Consider the following 13510-nt stretch of genomic DNA (forward strand, 5'->3'; position numbering starts at 1 on the left):
CCCAGCTATTGTTGGCAAGCATCCAACTATAAGGAAAGCCAGCCGTTTCAGTCAAAGATGAGAAAATAGAGAAACAAAGCCAGAGTCCTCACCAAACCACGCCTGTAGCACTCTCAAATACTGGGCTTTTTGGATACACAAGTCAATCTATTTTACTTATTGTTTAAACTACTAGTTCATGTTTTGTTACTTGCGATCAAAAGCATCTAATTAAGATTATCATGTATCTTGGTTTGCAAGGACCAGTCTTGGTTTATATCTGTTATTCTTAGGTAATTATTGATAACACTTCTTCACTCCCAAAAGTGTCCAATTTGGATCATGAGTTACATGGCCACCCTAATTGAAACTAATATTAAACAGTTTTCTTCAGTTAACTGCCAAAATAATCACTGAACAATCATCAGTGATGACCAGCTAGACATAAACTCCTCAAGAATGCAATGTATGGATCAGATGACAAATGGCCATAAAAGTAATCATTCAAGAGGTCTAATACAAGAGTTACTGCTCGGTAATTGGCAGAAAATGAAATCCCGTTCAGATCTAACAAGAATAGCAAATTACAAAATCCTGAACCTAATTAAACTCCTGCATGCTATCAGTAAATACCCTCATAGTATTTATAGTTGGTTCTTTGCTCATATTTTAACACAGAGACATACAGACACACACGAAAACCAACTGCCTAAAACTGGGAGTGTTTCTAAGTAGTTTAGAAGTTCTATCTCAATGTAAGAGTTACTTTCAGATGGTCTGAAATTTGTTACATAAAGAGAACAAAGAAAAACAGGAAGTATTCTATCATGTATCAAGAAATCAAAGCTAGAAAAGAATACAATCAAAATTTCCCATACCATAATTTGTCCTCATATTGCGGAAGGAAAAACAGTCATTCCTTCCTATTTACTAAAAGAGGCAAAGAGAAAGTTTTCCAGATTTTTTCATCTGTTAACAGTAATTAGCTTCCAAATTTCCAGGTTAAGCTCTTCTGCTCTAACCTTATCACACAACTGGGTGATACGGAAACATATTTTATTTTCCATAAATGTCCCGGATCTTCACACAGCACAAAGAGTATGATCATTTTCCTCGGGAAAAGCTTGATTTTTACCACTTTTGGCCTATGTAAATTATTTCTGAATATAAAATTTTTAGGTAACAAGGTTTTCAGAATTTCTGCTATGCACCATAAGGTACACGTGTCTCTGTGGATACTCCTGCACACTAATATAAAATTCTACAAAAACACAAGTTAAAGCAAAACCAAATCAAACAGATTCAGATCCAAAGACATGCTACAAATCCATCATCTACAATGAGAATGGATAAAAAATTAAGACTGTGACATTTGCAAAAACTATGTTTCATTAATTTTAAATCACTTTTATAAAATATAGTGCACAGGTCAACTTAATTTGGCAGTTTTAATCATGGCTCCCACTAGATGGTGTGTTATTTAAGGGGACAATAAGTTGTTTCTGTGTGGAGGCATATCCTTTTTATAACTCTATACAGTTCCTACCACATAGTAGGCACTGAATATGTATTTGTGGAATGATCATATATGCTTTATAATCCTAAAAACTACCATCTTCCTCTCACCTTTCCCAATTAACAGTCAATGCTCTTCTAAAAATTAATCTCATGAAATGGTCATTAATCCACATGTTCAATTTCCCTAAATATTTACAAAATCTAGATAGGAGATTAATCATCATCATCTCTTCTGGCCCACTAATGCTAATCTCTAAAACAGCTACTATATAAGAACTATATTTCTTTTTCTTTAATTTTTCATAAGTCTCCATCTTTGTAGGTCCAATAAAATTTATAAAATCTGTTCCTGCAAAACATATCCATAAAATGTTTACCAGTGTCTATAATATGTAAAAACCAAAGTAATATTAATACTGCTATGTTAGGGGTCAAAGGTCTCCTTTGGATTTGATTAGGAAGTCAATAAAATTACAAGTCACTTAATCCTTCAAAATGAAACTAAATTTGGATAGTCTAACTGAAGTTAAAACATTTTGCATTTGCATTAACTAAGTAATTTAGTAGAGTCTATAGATCTGGTGATCACTACTGTCCCAAACATCAGGTTTTCAAGCATGCTACTAAAAACTTAGCTCAAATTTAGGAAACTGGTATTATTGAATACTCCTATTCAGCTTTATCTTCCCTCTCAGTTCCTCAACATCAACCTTCCGTCCTGGAGACATACCATAAAAACCTAATTCAAAATAAATATATAAAATAATAATTCAAACGTAATTTACACTGTTAATGTGCTTTCTCAACAGTCTAAGATATAGGTCAGTCCAAGGCTTAAATACTGGATTGACACTTTTCATCCAAGAAAGAGAAATGTTTTATTTTGTAAAGCCTAGCAGCTAATTTCCTTTTCCTATCTTCTTTATCAAATTGATGAAGAGGCAGGTTTTTTAATTGTTTTTTCCAAGAGTTTCTAATTTCTGCAATATCTTACATCAGTTCCTGCTATACACCAAAGATCCTCCCATTATATCAACCTAATTTATATTGGGGATCCTGATCACATAACAAAGTAAACTAAAAGCCCCTTCACAACACAGCCTTTTTAACTTCCAGTCTTCAAACCCCATTTTGACACTATGAAAAATACTCCACATAGCTCCCCAAATACTGACTACATAAGCTTCTTTGAACCTACTATCCTCTCCACCCCATTCCTTGAATCTCATTTTATCACCAACGCAGCCCCCTCAGATTCTAGGGCAAAATTTCTGAGAGCAACCGTCAGTCCTGGAAAAACAACCTGATTATCTCCTACTTCTTAGTTTCTATGAACTATCCTGAAAGTAAACAAGTCTTAATCTCTGTAACTGAAGGATGATTAATTACTACATATAGTGAAGATTTTCGTTAATTTAGTTCTCAGTCTTCTGTATAATTAAGCAAAAACTTCACGTAAACCTGTAAAATACTGACTTCATGGAAAATGTATTCCAATCTTTTTTTAGCTGCAAAGCAACACTGTATGTAACACTAGGGCTACTTTGCCTTAAAAAATTTACCTTGGAGTTTCCAAAACTGTAAATAAAATACAAGATACCGACATAGCATCGTGTTCAGTGAATAGCATGTTACAATATATATATATGAGTTACGCCCAAATACACTATTGCCAAGGATTCCCAAATCTCAGGTTTTATATCTGGGGCTAGGAAAATAATGTAAAATAACTCCTCCCTGCCCCATCCCCGAATAATAATAATCTGAGCCAAATCAGAGCAAACTGTTAAAGGCCAGAACTAAACTTCTGCTAATTTTGGTCATCTGAAGCATCTTATTAAAAAAACAGCGGGCTCTATAGTACATATAAAGATGTTAAGTCCTTATGGTGTTAAACCACAGCTTTCCTCCCACCACCTTCTCTAAATTTAAGATCATTTTCTCTCAGTCTATAGTTCAACACAATTAATACTATTTCATTTAGAACTCAGAATAAGAAAGAGAATGCTACAACCACCGAATAGTGCTTCATAACGAACCAGACTTCTAACTCAATGAATCCAAACCTAAAGTACAAGCCAGTAGATATGCACTTATATCCATAGAAATATTAAGTGATCGTCTCAACAGTAGTTTGCAAAGCAATCTTAGGCAGAGATGCAGAGTTCCCAAAGTTGAAAGAAGACAAAATTAAGCCTACATTAGATATTTCTGCTTCCATTTTGGAGCAAGATGTAGTGACTTATTACACTTTACATATTCTCAGATAAATCTGTCTTCTATCAGCATTTATTTCCAAAGGTTATGAACACATTGTTTGTTATTTATTGAATACCCACCTTGACTAACATCCATCCTTCCCAACTGCTCTTAAACATTAAGACCATTTTCCCTTCTGAGAAAATATGTCTAAGTTTACCTTTTTTAATAAAGCAAACTAACCCTTGCACTACAGCATTTCTGAAGTTTCTATTTCCTCATCAACATCTATTTTTAGCTATACACAAGTATTAATCATTACAACTGTCATACAAAATCTATACCTTCCCTAAATGAGCTCAAGAGCTGATACTAAAAAACAGCACCTAGCAAATCACACTGCATATAGTAGAATCATACTGATAAAGATTGATGGCAATCACAAGAGCTGAGAAGACACCCTGAGATAAATAACAATTTCATCCACATTTCCACTCCTCTTCTATACCAAGGGCCTCTGAATGGCATTTGTCTTCAATGACATATTCAACTCAAGTCCGTAGATGATGACAATGCAAACGTTCAGAAAGAATCCATTCAAAGTTTTCATGATATCTCCCAATCTGTCACCATTCTAAACAAAAACAAAGCAAAATAAAATCCGTGTTTTACAATGGTAAAGCCACCCATCATTATGGAAAAAATAACCTTCAGACTTCTGGAATTTCATGTTTCTGATCAGTTTAACATTTATTCAAACATTTACTGGAGGAGTACTGATTGTAATGTATTATACCACGCACTAAGACTCCGACAGTGAACAAGCTGAACAGCATCATTGCCCTCAGGTAGCTTACATCACTTTAATGGCACTACTTGAAAAATAAAGTAATAAAATATTCTACTTTCAAATACTTCTACGAAGAATTTGGCATTTCTTCTTGTTACTACTCTTTTCCCCTTTATCAGGTAATTGCCACTGCATAGGCATATATAACAAAAAATCCCCTGAATGAAAATGAGATAACTGTAATGATTGTTATACTCCTTTATAAAGGTAATCTGAAGAAAACTTTAGAGTAATCCAGAAAGATAACTTCTGACTCTGTAAAAGGGGAAGTGTCAGGGTTAGTCTAACTTGTCAGTTAAAGTACTATCATGAGGGAGAAAAAAGGCAGAAAGAATAAGAATGTAACTCCTTTTCTGCATATCTAGAAATTTTTTCCCCATATGTGGGATACCAGAAAACAAGAGCAGCAGCAACATAAAACATAAATAAATACTAAAAGGAAAAATGAAGACCTGGAATTACAAATCTACCAAGCACTTCAAAGCTCCAAAATAATGCTATTATTGGACAAGTTTCATTTTATTTCACTAGCAATCAATTTAGACAACCAAAGCTTATGATTCTATCATAATGTCCTATCATCCCAAATTAGGTCTTAGTCTCTAACAACGACAATGCTTTAATGTTTCTTGTATTTAATGCCTCCCACTTACCTAAAAACAGTGAATACAATCTATCTATCTTACAGAAAACAGGAGGTAATTAGACTAGATTAAAAATTTCAACATCAATTTTCTCAGGACTATGACTTCTTCCCCAAATCTCTATCTTTCCATTTTTTTCGTGTAGCCTGTGTTTTCTACTTCCTCTGGTATACACATTCTCATCTGTTTCAATGATGTCAAATTCCTATCCATCCTTCATGGTTTAAGTCATCTTCCATCTCTTTTTTAGAATATTTCCCAACCTAAAAATCAACAAGCTGATTCTAAAATTTATGTGGAAGGACCTAGAAGAGCCAAAACACTTTTGAGAAAGAAATATAAACTTGGATGTGCCCACTATCTGATGTCAAGCCTTACTAGAAAGCAATGATAATCCAGACAGTTTGGTACTAATGAAAAGACAGACACATATAGTTGAAAAAAATATAACTGAGAAACTAGAAATAGACCCATGCATATACAGTCAATAGACTTTCCACGAAGGTACAAAGGTAATTCAATAGAGAAAGGATAGATTTTTCAACAAATGGTGCTGGAACAACTGGACATCCATATGCAAAAATAAAAAAATAAGCATCAATCCACACCTTGCACCATACACAAAATTAACTTGCAAGGATCATAAGCTTATATGCAAAAGCAAAACCTATAAAACTTATAAAAGAAAACGTAAGAGAAAAATCTTTGGGACTGTGGATTAGGCAAATATTTCTTCAATAAAACACAAAAGCATGATCCATAAAAGAAAAATACTGATAAACTAGATTCCTTGAAAATTTAAAACATCTACTCTTGAAAGGTGAATGAAAAGACATGCCCAGAGATTGAGAATAAATACATGCAAAACACTTATATGAAAAAGCACTCTGGAATATACAAAGAATTCTCAAAACAAAATCATAACAAAGTCTAATTTTTAAAAAGTGGCAAAAGATTTTAACAGATACTTCACCAAAGATACACAGATAGAAAATAAGCACATGAAAAGATGGTCAACATTAGGCATTAGGGAAATGCAACTTAAAATCACAATGAGATATCACTACACAGCTATTAGAATGATTACATTGAAAACTTACGATAGGACTGACAAGGAAAACACACACGCGCACGCGCACACACACACCCCATATCCTTGTGTGTATGCTTACAAATATATACATATTTGTACATAAATACACACACACTCACAACCTCAAATTTTACCAATGGGAAAGTACAATGGTACTGTCACTTCAGAAAACAGTTTTGTAATTCCTCATAAAATTAAACATACGCTTATAGAACCCAGCAATCCCATTCCTAGGTATTTACCTAAGCAAAATTAAAACTTATGTTCATACAAAAGCCCATACATAAATGTTTTCAGCAAATTTATTTATAGTCACCCCAAACTGGAAACAATACAAATATCCTTCAACTGATGAATAAACTGTGGAATAGCCATACACTGAAATACTACTCAGCAATAAAAATGATTGAATTACTGACACACACAACATGGATGAATGTCAAATGCATTATGCTAAATTAAAGACGCCATACTTAAAATGCTATATACAGTAAACTTCAACATAATAAAGGCCACGTATGACAAGCTCACAACAGACACCCATACTCAAAGGTGAAAACCTGAAAGCTTTTCCTCTGAGATCAGGAACAAGGCAAGGATGCCCACTCTTGCCACTTTCATTCAACATGGTACTGGAAGTCCTAGCCAGAGCAATTAGGTAAGAAAATGAAATAAAAAGGGATCCAAATCAGAAAGGAAGTAAAACTGTTTGCAGATGACATATTATATGTAGAAAACCCAAAAGACATTAGAATAAATGAATTCAGTAAAGTTACCGGATATGAAATCAGTACATAAAAATCTGTTGTGTTTCTATACACTAATAACAAGCTATCAGGGAAATCAGGGAAACAATCCCATTAACATTTGCATCAAAACAATAAAATACTTAGAAAGAAATTTAACCATGATAAAAGACCTGTACCCTGCAAACTGTAAGACACTGATGAAAGAAAATAAAGACACAAAAAGAAAGACATCCCATCCTCATGGACTAGAAGAATTCAATGCAATCCCTATCAAAATTCCAATGCCATTTTTCACAGAAATAGAACAAATAATCCTAAAATGTACATGGAACCACAAAAGATCAGAAGAGCCAAAGAAATCTGGAGAAAGAACAAAGCTGGAGGCATCACTGTGAAATCACTTCCTGATTTCACAGTATATTACAAAGCTACAGTAGTCAACATAGCAGGTTTGGGGCATAAAAACAGACACACAGATTAACGGAACCAAGTAGAAGGCCCCAACATAAACCCAAAAATGTATGATCAGTTAATTTATAACAAAGGATCCAAGAATATACAATGAGAAAGGACAGTCTCTTCAATAAACAGTGTTGAGAAAACTGAACAGCCACATGCAAAAAAAGCAAATGGACCCCTATCTTACACAATTAACAAAAACCAACTCAAAATTAATTAAAGATTTGAATGTAGACCTGAAACCATAAAACTAGAAGAAAACATAGGGGGTCAGCTCCTTGACATTGGTCTCAGTAATGATTTTTTGGATTTGACACAAAAGTAAAGACTACAAAAGCAAAAATAAACATATTGGACTATATCAAACTAAAACACTTCTGCTCGGTAAAGGAAACCATCAACAAAATGAAAAGGCAACCTACAGAATGGGAGAAAATATCTGCAAATCATGTATCTAATTAGGGGTTAATATCCAAAATAAATAAAGAACTTACACAACTCAATAGCAAAAAAAAAAAAAAAAAAAAAAATCCATAAATGGGCAAAGCATCTGAACAGACATTTTCCCAAAGAGATATATAGGTGGCCAACAGATACATTAAAAGGGGCTCAACATCACTAACCATCAGGGAAATGCAAATCAAACCCACAATGGGATATCAACTCACACCTGTTAAAACAGCCATTATCAAAAGGACAAGAGATAAATGGTGAGGATGTGGAGAAAAGGCAACCCTTGTGTACTGTCAGTAGGAGTGTAAATTGGTGCAGCCACTATGGAAAACAGTAAGGAGGTTCCTCAAAAAATTAAAAATGTAACTACCATACGATCTAGCAACTCCACTTCTGGGTATTTATCCAAAAAAAACAAAATCACTATCTAGAAAAGATATCTGAACCCATGTTCACTGCAGCATTATTTACAATAGCCAAGACACAGCAACAACTTACGTACCCATCAATAGATAAATGAATAAAGAATATGTGATACACACACACACACACAACACACAATGAAATATTATTCAGCCATAAAAAAATAAGGAAATCCTATCATTTGCAAACGGACCTTGAAGACATTATGCTAAGTAAGTCAGACAGAGAAAGACAAATACTGTATGCTCTTACCTGTATGTGGAATCCAAAATAAAGAAAAATAGTCATAGATACGGAGAAGAGATTGGTGGCTGCCAGAAGTGGGGGTGGGGGCGTAGGCAAAATGGGTGGAGTCAAAAGGTAGAAACTCCCAGTTACAAAACAAGTAAGTCCTGAGGATGTAATGTATAACATAGTAACTACAGTTAACAATACTGTATATTTGAAAGTTGCTAAGAGAAATCTTAAAAGTTCTCATCACACACACAAAAAAATGTAACTGCATGGTGATGGATGTTAACTACACCTTTCTCAGTGCAATCATGTCACAATATACACATATAACAAATCGTTAACGTTGTACACCTAAAACTAATACAATGCTATGTGTCAATTATATCTCAATTTTTTATAAAAAGCTATGTAGTATACAAATCCATTTATATGACATTCCACAATAATCAAAAGTATGGGAACAGAAAACTGGTTAAGTGGTTGCCAGGGGTTAGGGGTGGAGGGAGGGATAGACTATAATAAGCATAAGGGAATTTTTTTTTGTGATGATGTGAACTACATATACTGGTTAATCTATAATTACTCACAATATCATCATCAGAAAGACTCTTAGGAAATGAAATAATTTAATCATTCACGTCTCTTGGTAAAGCAAAACAACTTGGGGAAAATTGCTTTCCCATCCAAAACACCACTTAAGTGAATAAAAAAGGAAAATAAACAGAATATGATTCCATATCTCTAGCTTTACCACAAGGCATTTATAAATGTTAGCCTAAAAAGAGCATAAATTGACTTTAGCAAATCAAATCACAAAAGTTAAATCCATAGCATTTTGCAAACTCTTAGTAACAATGCCAAAGAGCTGTAATAAGTCAACTTTATCATTGAGTAATAAATGCTAACAGAGTTTATATGACCCAGGCCATCTGAAGAGAAGATCCCTCCCCCGCTACTCCCCCACCCAATCCACACACACACACACACACACACACACACACACACACACACACACGTGCATGTGCTTGCAGGACAAGGGGATTACAAGCAGTTCAGGGTTGCTAAAAATATCACTGGAGGCATGGAGAGATGGTGCTGTATAGGTGGACAGAGAAAAGATCATGGAAAGTTCAAAAATCTGTTTATGCTTTCCTACAGAACATTTTCCTAACATGAAAAACTGTCAGCCATAGAGACTCTAATAATAAACATGATAACTATAATCCTGGTTGCCTCCTTCATTCATTTCCTTTTACTTTCTTGCTCAACAGCATTTCTTCTAGTCACACTTCCAAGAGGTCCTATATCCTCTACTGATTCAGCTGTCACATTCTTAAATTACAAATTTATTAAAAAATAAAAATGAATAATAAAAATGCATAAATCATCTGAAAAAATTATAAATGCATTTAAAACCCTGTACTTATATGAAATATAAAATATTCTTATCACTTCCCATCATAAAAGCAAGACTATATAGCACGGTATTTGACTGTTATCACATTTAACCCAAGTTTTTCAGCATGCACAATTATAATGACTAGTGTAGTAAATAGATCCAGTTAGCCTAAGACCCAATTCTAAAATATGTACTCATACTCTTCTTTGAAATTGAGAGAATACACTTAGAGCAGACTAGCTCTAAATTCAGGATTCTTTAGAGTCAGCAACTAGCCTATATTCTAGTTCTAAAATACTGTAAATCCTTTCTTTCAGGTTTTGAAAACAAATGTAAGGTAGAAATCCAGATTTAGATTATTCCATCTAAAATCATGATTTTATGCCACAGAAGAAATGAAACAAAACCTCAAGCTTATGTCCCCAAGGTTTAATTTAAAATTCCCACTTAGTGATGGTTGGCTATAATTTTAGAAAGTTTCATTTATTAGGCTATCCCAGCAAATTTCTCTTCAGAAATTTCCGAATTAACACATATTTAATGAAAAACACTATTATTTAATGGCTACATTAAAAATATCATAAAATTTCTAAACTAGTATTTAATGAAAGACACCGTAATTTAATTTTTATACGTAGATACATCAAATACAGGACTAAAAAGAGCTACAGCAATCCAAGTCCATAAAACTGAACTAGACAAATAAATTGTTTCAGGGGGAAAGTTTCTTCTACAGTTCAGTTTCCTCATGATTCTCTTTGAACAGGGAAAGTTATAATATACCAAATAATAAACTTCCTTGTTCTCAGGAATCAATTCCAAAGTGAATAAATGAAAAGGGACTCTCCCTTTGATGGTTAGGAAGTGATGCTAGTCATTCCAAAATGGTGACCAAAAATATGTATAATAGTAACTAAAAGATCATATATTCTATACAGTCTCAGTAAAATTAACTTTAACCAACATACATTGTTGTTTGTTATCTTTGCTTTTAAGAACTAGCCTCCAATAAAACTAGTAGCTCTTTTACACTGATAACAGCCTAATATAAGTTTCCTTTAATAACTACCTTAAAATCCCATGATTTACTTTAAAAAACACATGGTATTCAAATGACAGTTTTTCAAAGATACACAAAATATAAATACTACGGAAATTGGTTTAGCCAGAATTCTATTATTTGACCCTCTCTAATACCCAACATTTGTGCCAATCTACAATTCTACAATAAATAATCCTCAAGAATAACATTTATAATCAGTATAGAGTGGATGTTTATTTTTTTGTAGCCCAACCTGAAAGGTGGTAATCTATATTTAGCAAAAAGCACCTTTAAAAATCAGAACAGTCCATTCTCCAATTGTGAAAGGGCACTAACTCATATTTTTTTACTTTTTTGAAGATTTAAATCTGTGGGAAAGTATTCAAGATGTACTGCTAACTAAAAACAAAAACTGATTTAATATATAATAATCCCATCTTTGTAACAAAACAATGTGTATATGAAATCTGTATCAATGTGCATGAAAAAGTCTAAAAGAATAGGATTATGAGTAATTTTTATTTTTCTTATTTAGTTATATTCTCTAACTTCAATATTGACAATATATTGTTCTTGTAATATGACAATAGAACTTTTTTATTATTAATAAACTTTAATTTTAGGGCAATTTTAGGTTCACAGTAAAACTGAGCAGAAAGCACTGAGCTCCCGTTTACTTCCTGTTTCCACACAGCACAACCACCCCCAACAGTTATTTATTATAATCAAAGAACCTACACTGACACGTTATCAACCGAAGTTCATAGCTTACAAAAGAGTTCACTCTTGCTGTTTTACATTGTTACATTCTGGCTATTTGACATGTGTATGATGACAATTAACTACCCATGTAGCACGGTAGAGAATACTTTCACTGCCATAAAAATCCTCTGTGCCCTGCTTATTCATCCCTTCCTCTCCTCTAACCCCTGGCAACCAATGATCTTTTTACTGTCTCCACGGTTTTGCCTCTTCCAGAATGTCTATAGTTGGAACCATATAGTATGCAGCCTTTTCAGACTTGCTTCTTTCACTCATTAATATGCATCTAAGGTTCCTTCATGTCTTTCCATGGCTTGATAGCTCATCACTTTTTAGCACTGAATAATATTTCCATTGTCTGGATGTGCTACAGTTTATTTATCCACGCACCTACTGAAGGACATCTTGGTGGCTTTCGAGTTCTGGCAATCATGAATAAAGGCTACTATAAACATCCATGTACGAGTTTTTAGGTAGACATAAGTTTTCAATTCATTTGGGTAAATACCAAAGAGCATGACTGCTGACTGGATCATATGATAAGAATATATTTAGTTTTATAAGAAACTACCAAATAGCCTTCCTTCCAAAATGGCTGTACCAATTTGCATTCCCAACAGCAATGAAGAGTTCCTGTTGCTCCAAATCCTCGCCAACATTTGGTGTTGTCAATGTTTTGGATTTTTGGCCACTCTTACAGGTGTGTAGCATTCACCGTTATTTTACAAAGAGTTTTTTAATTAAAATTTTCAAAGACACCTGACATATATTTGAAGATATATGTAAAACTTTCACATTTTAAAAAATAATTTCTTCCATAATTCAGATAATAACCTAGCACATTATCAATGCTGATAAAGTTATATCCTACAGACATCTGCAAAAATATTAAGATAAATAACAAGCTCATACTGTAAAATACAAAGACTAATAAAACAAAAAACAAAATTCTGCCAAATAAGAAAGATAATTTAAGAATACCTAGATTCACATAATTAATGAGTCTTGTAAAGAGATCATTGCCCATTTAAACAACCATATTTTCTTTGATGAACAGCAGTAAATTCAAGCATTTTTATGCTTAATTGTTTAGTTATTATAAGCCTAACACTATAGAAGTATCCTATGTCATATAATTTATCTAAGGTTTATTCATCTGTTGCACCAATACTTTTCTAAATTTTTTTCCATATTCTGGTTAAGGAAATTAACCTGTTTTGCTTAGTATTATTTAAACTATAAATATAGGATATTTTAAAAATCATTTGGTATTATGAAAAATATTCTGATAAGGCAAACCACAACTAAAAGAAACACTAGCTGGGGACTTCCCTGGTGGCGCAGTGGTTAAGACTCCACCTGCCAATGCAGGGGACACAGGTTTGAGCCCTGGTCCAGAAAGATCCCACATGCGCGGAGCAACTAAGCCCACTGCCACAACTACTGAGCCTGTGAGACACAACTACTGAGCCCGCGTGCCACAGCTACTGAAGCCTGCGTGCCTAGAGCCCATGCTCTGCAACAAGAGAAGCCACCACAATGAGAAGCCCACGGCCCACAACAAAGAGTAGCCTCCTTTCGCCGCAACTAGAGGAAGCCCACGCACAGCAACAGATCCAATGCAGCCAAAAATAAAATTAAAATAAATTTAAAAAAAACACTGTTTTTAATTTATAGATTCAAAACCACATTCTTCCCAGAAAATG

The 13510-nt window shown here is 33.7% G+C and overlaps 1 protein-coding gene and 1 long non-coding RNA gene across 5 annotated transcripts in view; one reads left to right on the forward strand and one right to left on the reverse strand.

The window, feature by feature from the left end:
• The window catches only part of CNOT6L (CCR4-NOT transcription complex subunit 6 like), a 128311-nt gene that overhangs the window by 82633 nt on the left and 32168 nt on the right, over nucleotides 1-13510 (reverse strand). Inside the window, exon 1 of one of the 4 annotated variants that reach the window (XM_019932765.3) lies at nucleotides 4205-4318. The exons of the other annotated variants lie outside the window; for them this stretch is intronic. The gene's annotated coding sequence lies outside the window, so the exon portion shown is untranslated. Of the gene's footprint in view, nucleotides 1-4204; nucleotides 4319-13510 lie in introns of those variants that run through there. 4 annotated transcript variants of the gene reach the window in all.
• Nucleotides 1-13510, forward strand: part of LOC141278802 (uncharacterized) — a 36337-nt gene that overhangs the window by 7717 nt on the left and 15110 nt on the right. The window lies entirely within an intron of this gene.

The sequence above is a fragment of the Tursiops truncatus genome, chromosome 5 (assembly GCF_011762595.2).
Source record: "Tursiops truncatus isolate mTurTru1 chromosome 5, mTurTru1.mat.Y, whole genome shotgun sequence".
Taxonomy (NCBI): domain Eukaryota; kingdom Metazoa; phylum Chordata; class Mammalia; order Artiodactyla; family Delphinidae; genus Tursiops; species Tursiops truncatus.